The sequence below is a fragment of the Triticum dicoccoides genome, chromosome 5A (assembly GCF_002162155.2).
Source record: "Triticum dicoccoides isolate Atlit2015 ecotype Zavitan chromosome 5A, WEW_v2.0, whole genome shotgun sequence".
Classification (NCBI taxonomy): domain Eukaryota; kingdom Viridiplantae; phylum Streptophyta; class Magnoliopsida; order Poales; family Poaceae; genus Triticum; species Triticum dicoccoides.
The window spans coordinates 712938837-712946626 of NC_041388.1; positions in this window are offsets into that span (position 1 = coordinate 712938837).

Here is a 7790-nt window from a genome sequence, read left to right on the forward strand (position 1 = left end):
AGTCACTAATAGCGGAGAACGAACGAAGAGATTATGGTAGGGTACGAAACCACCTCAAAGTTATTCTTTCCAATCAATCCGTTGGGCTATTCCTATAAGTGTCACAAACAGCCCTAGAGTTCGTACTCGAATAACACCTTAAAACACAAATCAACCAAAACCCTAATGTCACCTAGATACTACAATGTCACCTCAAGTATCCGTGGGTATGATTATACGATATGCGTCACACAATCTCAGATTCATCTATTCAACCAACACAAAGGACCTCAAAGAGTGCCCCAAAGTTCTACCGGAGAATCATGACGAAAACGTGTGCCAACCCCTATGCATAGGTTCATGGGCGGAACCCGCAAGTTGGTCACCAAAACATACATCAAGTGGCACGTGATATCCCATTGTCACCACAGATACGCACGGCAAGACATACATCAAGTGTTCTCAAATCTTTAAAGACTCAATCCGATAAGATTACTTCAAAGGGGAAACTCAATTCATTACAAGAGAGAAGAGAGGGAGGAGAAACATAGGATCCAACTATAATAGCAAAGCTCGCGATACATCAAGATCATATCATCTCAAGAACACGAGAGAGAGAGATCAAACACATAGCTACTGGTACATACCCTCAGCCCCGAGGGAGAACTACTCCCTCCTCGTCATGGAGAGCACCGAGATGATGAAGATGGCCACCGGAGAAGGATTCCCACTCCGGCAGGGTGCCGGAACGGGTCTAGATTGGTTTGCGGTGGCTACGGAGGCTTCTGGCGGCGGAACTCCCGATCTAATCTCTGTTCTGGAAGTTTTACGATACGTAGGTATATATGGGTGCAAGGGGTATGTCGGTGGAGCTTCGGGGGCCCCACAAGGCAGGGGGCATGCCCTAGGGGGGTGGGCGCGCCCCCCACCCTCGTGGCCAGCTCCCGTATCTTCTGACGTAGAGTCCAAGTCTATCTGGTGGCTTTCCTTCCAAAAATAACTTCTCCAGTTGATTTCGTTCCGTTTCGACTCCGTTTGATATTCCTTTTCTTCGAAACACTGAAATAGGCATAAAACAACAAATCTGGGCTGGGCCTCCGGTTAATAGGTTAGTCCCAAAAAAAATATAAAAGTGGATAATAAAGCCCAATATTGCCCAAAACAGTAGATAATATAGCATGGAGCAATCAAAAATTATAGATACGTTGGAGACGTATCAGGGGAGGGGGAGGGCGAGGGTCCCCCACCGGGATACAGGTAGGTAGCTCGGAGACATAATAAATGTATCCCAACGGGGGTCGCGACGGGGCCGGATACGGCTCTACGCCGACAAACCATTGGATAGCTAGCTGGGCCTCAATGGTCTTGCGCGGTGCGTAGAAAGATAATGGTGCTATGCTATGCAAGTAGCGTCAGGGTATATATGGGGTCACTGATGGGGTTATGTACATAGGGTAGGGTCATGGACCTGATCCAAGTAACTTACCCTAGGACATCCTTAGAAGAGGTCGCCTTCCAGTCGACCAACGAGGATTCACTCGACTGGCCTGAAGGACTCGACCACGAAGACCCACTCGACCACCAGGAGGTCAAGAGGCACTCTGCACTGCAACGGCCTGTAATCAAGTAGACTTTATGATAGTTAAGGCCTTTATGTGGGGCGTTACCAGTAACGCCCCAGACTTAACTCACCTTAAACCCTCTCCTGCGTGGGCTGGCTGGTGTCCTGGCGCACTCTATATAAGCCACCCCCTCCACAGGCAGAAGGGTTGGGCACCTTGTAGTTCATATACTCATAATCCACTCGACCGCCTCCGGGCTCCGAGACGTAGGGCTGTTACTTCTTCCGAGAAGGGCCTGAACTCGTACATCCTTTGTGCTTACAACCTCTCCATAGCTAGGACCTTGCCTCTCCATACCTACCCCCACTCTACTGTCAGGCTTAGAACCATGACAGTTGGCGCCCACCTTGGGGCAGGTGTTTTAGCGATTTTGTGGAGAAGTTGCGATTCTTCCGAGTACTTTCATCATGGTGTCTGCTGGAGTTTTGGTCGAGGGTCAAGAGATCCGTCTCGGCACTCTCACCTTCACCGACGACGACTCCGCATGGCTCCAGGAGGCTCCACTCGACGTAGATGCGCTCCCCGTCTGCGGTGCGACGCATTTTCGCGCATGTGTCCGCGGCGTTCTGCTGCGGCAACCGTCGACCCAGTATCGGTCGGCTCCTCCATCGTCCACCCTCCCGGTCTCCCGCCAGCGCAAGCGCTCAGGACGGTCGAGGCTTCAGCGATGGGTGAGTCACGCGGTGGCTCGCCAATCGGCCACTACCCAAGTTGCGACAATCGAGCCCAACGAATCTCTCTACGGCTTGTTCGATCAGTCGACTGGCTCCGTAGAGACTGCATCCGAGTGCGGAAGCAGTGATCCAGCGGCGGAAATCTTGATGGTCGACGGGCCCCACAGCCCTCCTGGCTTCGCCCGTGGTGGTGGAGCAGGTGACGGCGGCGACCCTGCACGAGGCTACGAAGAGTACCAGCTCGAGCCACTCGACTCTCTGCAAAGAGAGGAACTTCGCCGCAGGAACGAGGATCCCCTGCGTATTCCCATCGCAGGAGAAACCCCCGAGGCTCGTGCCTTGGAGGAGGCGCGTCTGGCCAATTTGGCCGAGCGCACTCGACTGGAGAACCTTCAGCGAGCACTCGACGAGCGCGCGCGGCAACGAGTTCCCGACACCAGTCGACGTCAACTCTTCCCGCCGACTCAGGTATATCGAACCCCAATTCAGAATTTAACAGCTGCGGCCCGTATAGCAGAGTCCATCCAGCCTTCAAAGTCGGAAGCTGGCAGAGGTTTGCTGCAGATCAGGGATCTGCTCCGGGCAGCAGGAGATCAGAATTCAGCCGTGTCTCAGTCGCGCAACAGAATTCACACTCGATCCGTCACTGTGAATACGGTTCAGTCGGCTCACAGCCCCAGATCGCCTCCGCGGCACGAAGGGCGCGAGAATCGGCGAGATCAATATGGCGACAGATTCGACCGAGATGATAGGGGTCGAGTGCCCTATTCCCCTCCGAGGGGTGGGTCTTACGCTCCTCGGCAGCCAGATGATAGGCGTCAGTACAGTACAGGACGTAGGGTTCCAGTTGACCCTAGAGAACCAGGCTTCGACGCGCGGTCCATTATCGTGCAAGGGTTGGTCGACCGGAACAGAGCCCATCGAGGCGCACTCGACAGAGATGTACCCACAAGCAGTCAAGTGCATGTTTCTGGTCCTGAATGTTTCAGCAGAGCAATCAGAGCCGCAGTTATCCCCCCCAATTTCAGGTTGGCAACAGGAGTCAGCAAGTTCACTGGTGAGTCTAAGCCTGAAACTTGGCTTGAAGACTACCGAGTGGCAGTTCAGATTGGTGGTGGGAACGACGAGGTGGCCATGAAGCATTTGCCCCTCATGTTGGAAGGTTCTGCCAGGGCATGGTTGACTCAATTACCTCCTAGCAGCATTTACACTTGGGAAGATCTGTCCCGAGTGTTCGTCAGAACGTTTGAAGGGACTTGCAAGCGACCAGCTAGATTGACAGAGTTGCAAGTCTGCGTGCAGAAAGCTAATGAGACTCTCAGAGAGTATATTCAGAGGTGGATCACTTTGCACCACACTGTAGAGAATGTGTCCGATCATCAGGCAGTCTGCGCCTTCAAAGACGGCATCAAGAACAGAGAACTGAGTTTGAAATTTGGTCGAACCGGTGACATGACCTTGAGTCGGATGATGGAGATTGCTACCAAGTACGCCAATGGCGAAGAAGAAGACCGACTCCGAAGCGGCAAGCACAAGCCGAGTCAGTCGGAAAAGGGAAACACCAGTCGGAAACAGAAGCGGAAGGCTGAACCGGCAGCTCCTGGAGAGGCTCTGGCCGTGACTCAAGGAAAGTTTAAGGGGAAACCAAAAGGATCCTGGAACCCCAAGAAGGTAAAGGATAAAGAAGGGAACGACGTGTTGGATATGCCATGTCACATTCACACGAAGAAAGACGAAGAGGGGAATATCATTTACCCAAAGCACACCACTCGCCAATGTCGACTCCTGATCCAGCAGTTTCAGGGAAAACAGTCTAAGGACAAGGAGAAGGAGTCGGACAAGGCCGAAGACAAAGAGGACAGTGAGGGAGGATATCCGCATATCAACTCCACTCTGATGATCTTTGCAGATGTGGAAAGCAGAAGTCGACTGAAAGTGATTAACCGAGAGGTGAACATGGTTGCCCCAGCAAAGGCAAATTATCTGAAGTGGTCTCAAACACCCATCACATTCGACCAATCTGATCACCCGACTCATATTGCCACCCCTGGAGGCAAGCTTTGGTGGTCGATCCAGTTGTCGAAGGCACTCGACTGACAAAGGTGTTGATGGATGGTGGAAGTGGGCTAAATCTGTTATATGCAGACACATTGAAAGGTATGGGCATTCCGATGTCCCGACTGAGCACTAGTAACATGAGCTTTCATGGAGTTATACCAGGGAAGAAGGCCGAGTCACTCGGCCATATAGCTTTGGACGTAGTGTTTGGTGATTCGAAGCATTTTCGCAAAGAAAAGTTGACGTTTGAGGTCGTGGATTTTCAAAGTGCATATCATGCCATTTTGGGGAGACCAGCCTATGCACGGTTCATGGCTCGACCATGTTACGTGTACCTCAAATTGAAGATGCCCGGTCCCAAAGGTGTGATCACTGTCACCGGTGATAGGAAAAAGGCAGAGGAGTGCTTTCAGAAGGGCTCCAAGATTGCTGATTCCCAAGTGACAGCGGTCGAGTTCGAAGAATACAAGCAAAACGCAGATCCGAGTGACTTGCTGCGATCCAAGAAGCCCGCCACAGAGTCTGCATTCCAGTCGTCCGGTGAGACGAAGCCTGTTCACATTCACCCGACCGACCCCGAAGCAGCTCCAACCCGCATCTCCACAACACTCGACCCAAAATAGGAAGAAGCGCTCATCCAGTTCCTCCGTGAGAACTGGGACATTTTTGCATGGAAGCCCGTTGACATGCCAGGTGTTCCCAGGGGACTGGCTGAGCATCGCCTAAGAGTCGACTCGTCTGCAAAACCAGTCAAAGAGCATCTTTGGCGGTCCGCCGTCCAGAAGAGAAAGGCCATCGGTGAAGAAGTGGCTCGACTGTTGGCGGCAGGATTTATCCGAGAGATATACCACTCCGAGTGGCTCGCTAATGTCGTCATGGTTCCTAAGAAGGACAAGTCGCTCCGAATGTGCATTGATTTCAAGCACATCAACCGGGCCTGCCCGAAAGATCACTTTCCTCTCCCTCGCATAGATCAAATTGTTGACTCGACCGCGGGATGCGAGAGGTTGTCTTTTTTAGATGCTTACTCCGGGTACCACCAGATCCGTCTGTACGGGCCCGATGAGGTAAAAACAGCTTTCATCACTCCATTCGGGTGCTTCTGCTATATCACCATGCCATTCGGCCTCAAGAATGCCGGAGCCACATTTATGCGAACGATTCAGAAGTGTCTACTCACTCAAATCAGTCGGAATGTGGAAGCTTATATGGATGATATTGTTGTCAAGTCACGAAAAGGTTCCGACCTGCTCGCTGACCTCGCCGAAACATTTGCCAACCTCAGAAGGTATGATATCAAGCTCAATCCATCAAAGTGCACATTTGGAGTTCCTGGTGGCAAGTTACTCGGTTTTCTCGTTTCCGAACGGGGAATCGACGCTAACCCAGAGAAGATTGGCACTATTCTCCGAATGAAACGCCCTGTGCGAGTGCACGATGTCCAGAAGCTTACTGGATGCTTGGCCGCATTAAGTCGATTCATCTCACGACTCGGTGAAAAGGCACTGCCTCTTTACCGACTGATGAAGAAGGCTGACAAGTTCGAGTGGACTCCAGAAGCTGATGCAGCGTTTGCCGAGCTAAAAGCTCTGCTTTCCACCCAGCCGGTGCTTGCTGCTCCAATCAGCAAAGAGCCTCTGTTGCTCTACATCGCAGCCACAGGACAAGTCGTCAGTACTGTGCTAACGGTCGAGCGGGAAGAAGAAGGAAAAGCTCTCAAAGTTCAGCGCCCAGTGTATTATTTGTCTGAAGTCTTGACTCCATCCAAGCAGAGATATCCTCATTATCAGAAGCTTGTGTATGGAATATACATGACCACAAAGAAGGTTGCTCATTATTTCTCTGACCATTCCATCACAGTCATCAGCGACGCTCCACTATCAGAGATTTTGCACAACAGAGATGCAACTGGTCGAGTGGCCAAATGGGCGATTGAACTTCTTCCCCTTGATATCAAGTTTGAGGCAAAGAAAGCCATTAAGTCCCAGGCGATAGCAGATTTCCTCGCCGAGTGGATTGAACAACAGCAGCCGACTGAAGTTCACTCGGAGCATTGGACCATGTTTTTTGATGGCTCTAAGATGTTGAATGGTTCCGGTGCTGGGGTTGTCCTGGTTTCCCCCAGAGGAGATAAGCTCAGATATGTGCTCCAGATTCACTTTGATTCCTCTAACAATGAGGCAGAATATGAGGCCCTCCTATATGGGTTGCGCATGGCCATTTCACTCGGCGTCCGTCGCCTAATGGTCTATGGCGACTCGGATTTAGTGGTCAATCAGGTGATGAAAGAGTGGGACGTGAGAAGCCCAGCCATGACTGGATACTGCAGTGCAGTGAGGAAGCTGGAAAAGAAGTTCGAGGGGTTAGAGCTCCATCATATACCCCGACTGAAAAATCAAGCAGCTGATGATCTAGCAAAGATAGGTTCCAAGAGAGAAGCCATTCCGAGTGGTGTGTTCTTGGAGCATATACACACTCCGTCAGTCAAAGAAGATCCTTTCACCGAAGAAACTCCGCAACCCAAGAGCGCCACAGATCCGACTGAAGTTGAAATCCCAGCGGTGGTCGACTTGATCATGGAGGTTTTGGTGGTCATTCCCGACTGGACGATTCCGTATGTCGCATATATCTTGAGGAAAGAGCTTCCGGAGGATGAGGAAGAGGCTCGACAGATCATCCGTCGATCTAAAGCCTTTACCGTAATCAAAGGACAATTATACAGAGAAAGCGCGACTGGAGTCGGTCAGAAGTGCATAACACCAGAAGAAGGTCGACTCATCCTCAATGATATTCACTCGGGGACCTGTGGTCATCATGCGTCCTCTCGGACCATCGTGGCCAAAGCATACCGAGCCGGATTTTACTGGCCCAAGGCGAAGGAGATGGCAAAAGAGATAGTGGATAAGTGCGAGGGATGTCAGTTCTACTCGAATATGTCGCACAAGCCTGCGTCAGCTTTGAAGACCATCCCACTCGTCTGGCCTTTTGCAGTTTAGGGGCTGGACATGGTCGGTCCTTTGAGAACAGGACGAAGCGGTTTCACGCATGTACTGGTGGCAGTCGACAAGTTCACCAAGTGGATCGAGGCTAAACCAATCAAGAGCCTTGACACCGGTACTGCTGTTAGCTTCATCAGGGAACTAATATTCAGATATGGAGTCCCGCACAACATCATTACGGATAATGGGTCGAACTTTGACTCAGAGGAATTCAGAGCTTTCTGCGACTCCCAGGGCACACGGGTCGACTACGCTTCAGTCGCCCATCCGCAGTCGAATGGACAAGCAGAACGAGCTAATGGACTGATTCTTAAGGGATTGAAGCCTCGACTGATGCGTGATCTCAAACACGCGGCTGGAGCTTGGGTCGATGAACTTCCCTCTGTACTCTGGGGACTGCGGACCACACCTAATCGGTCGACCGGAAGAACTCCATTCTTCTTGGTCTACGGAGCCGA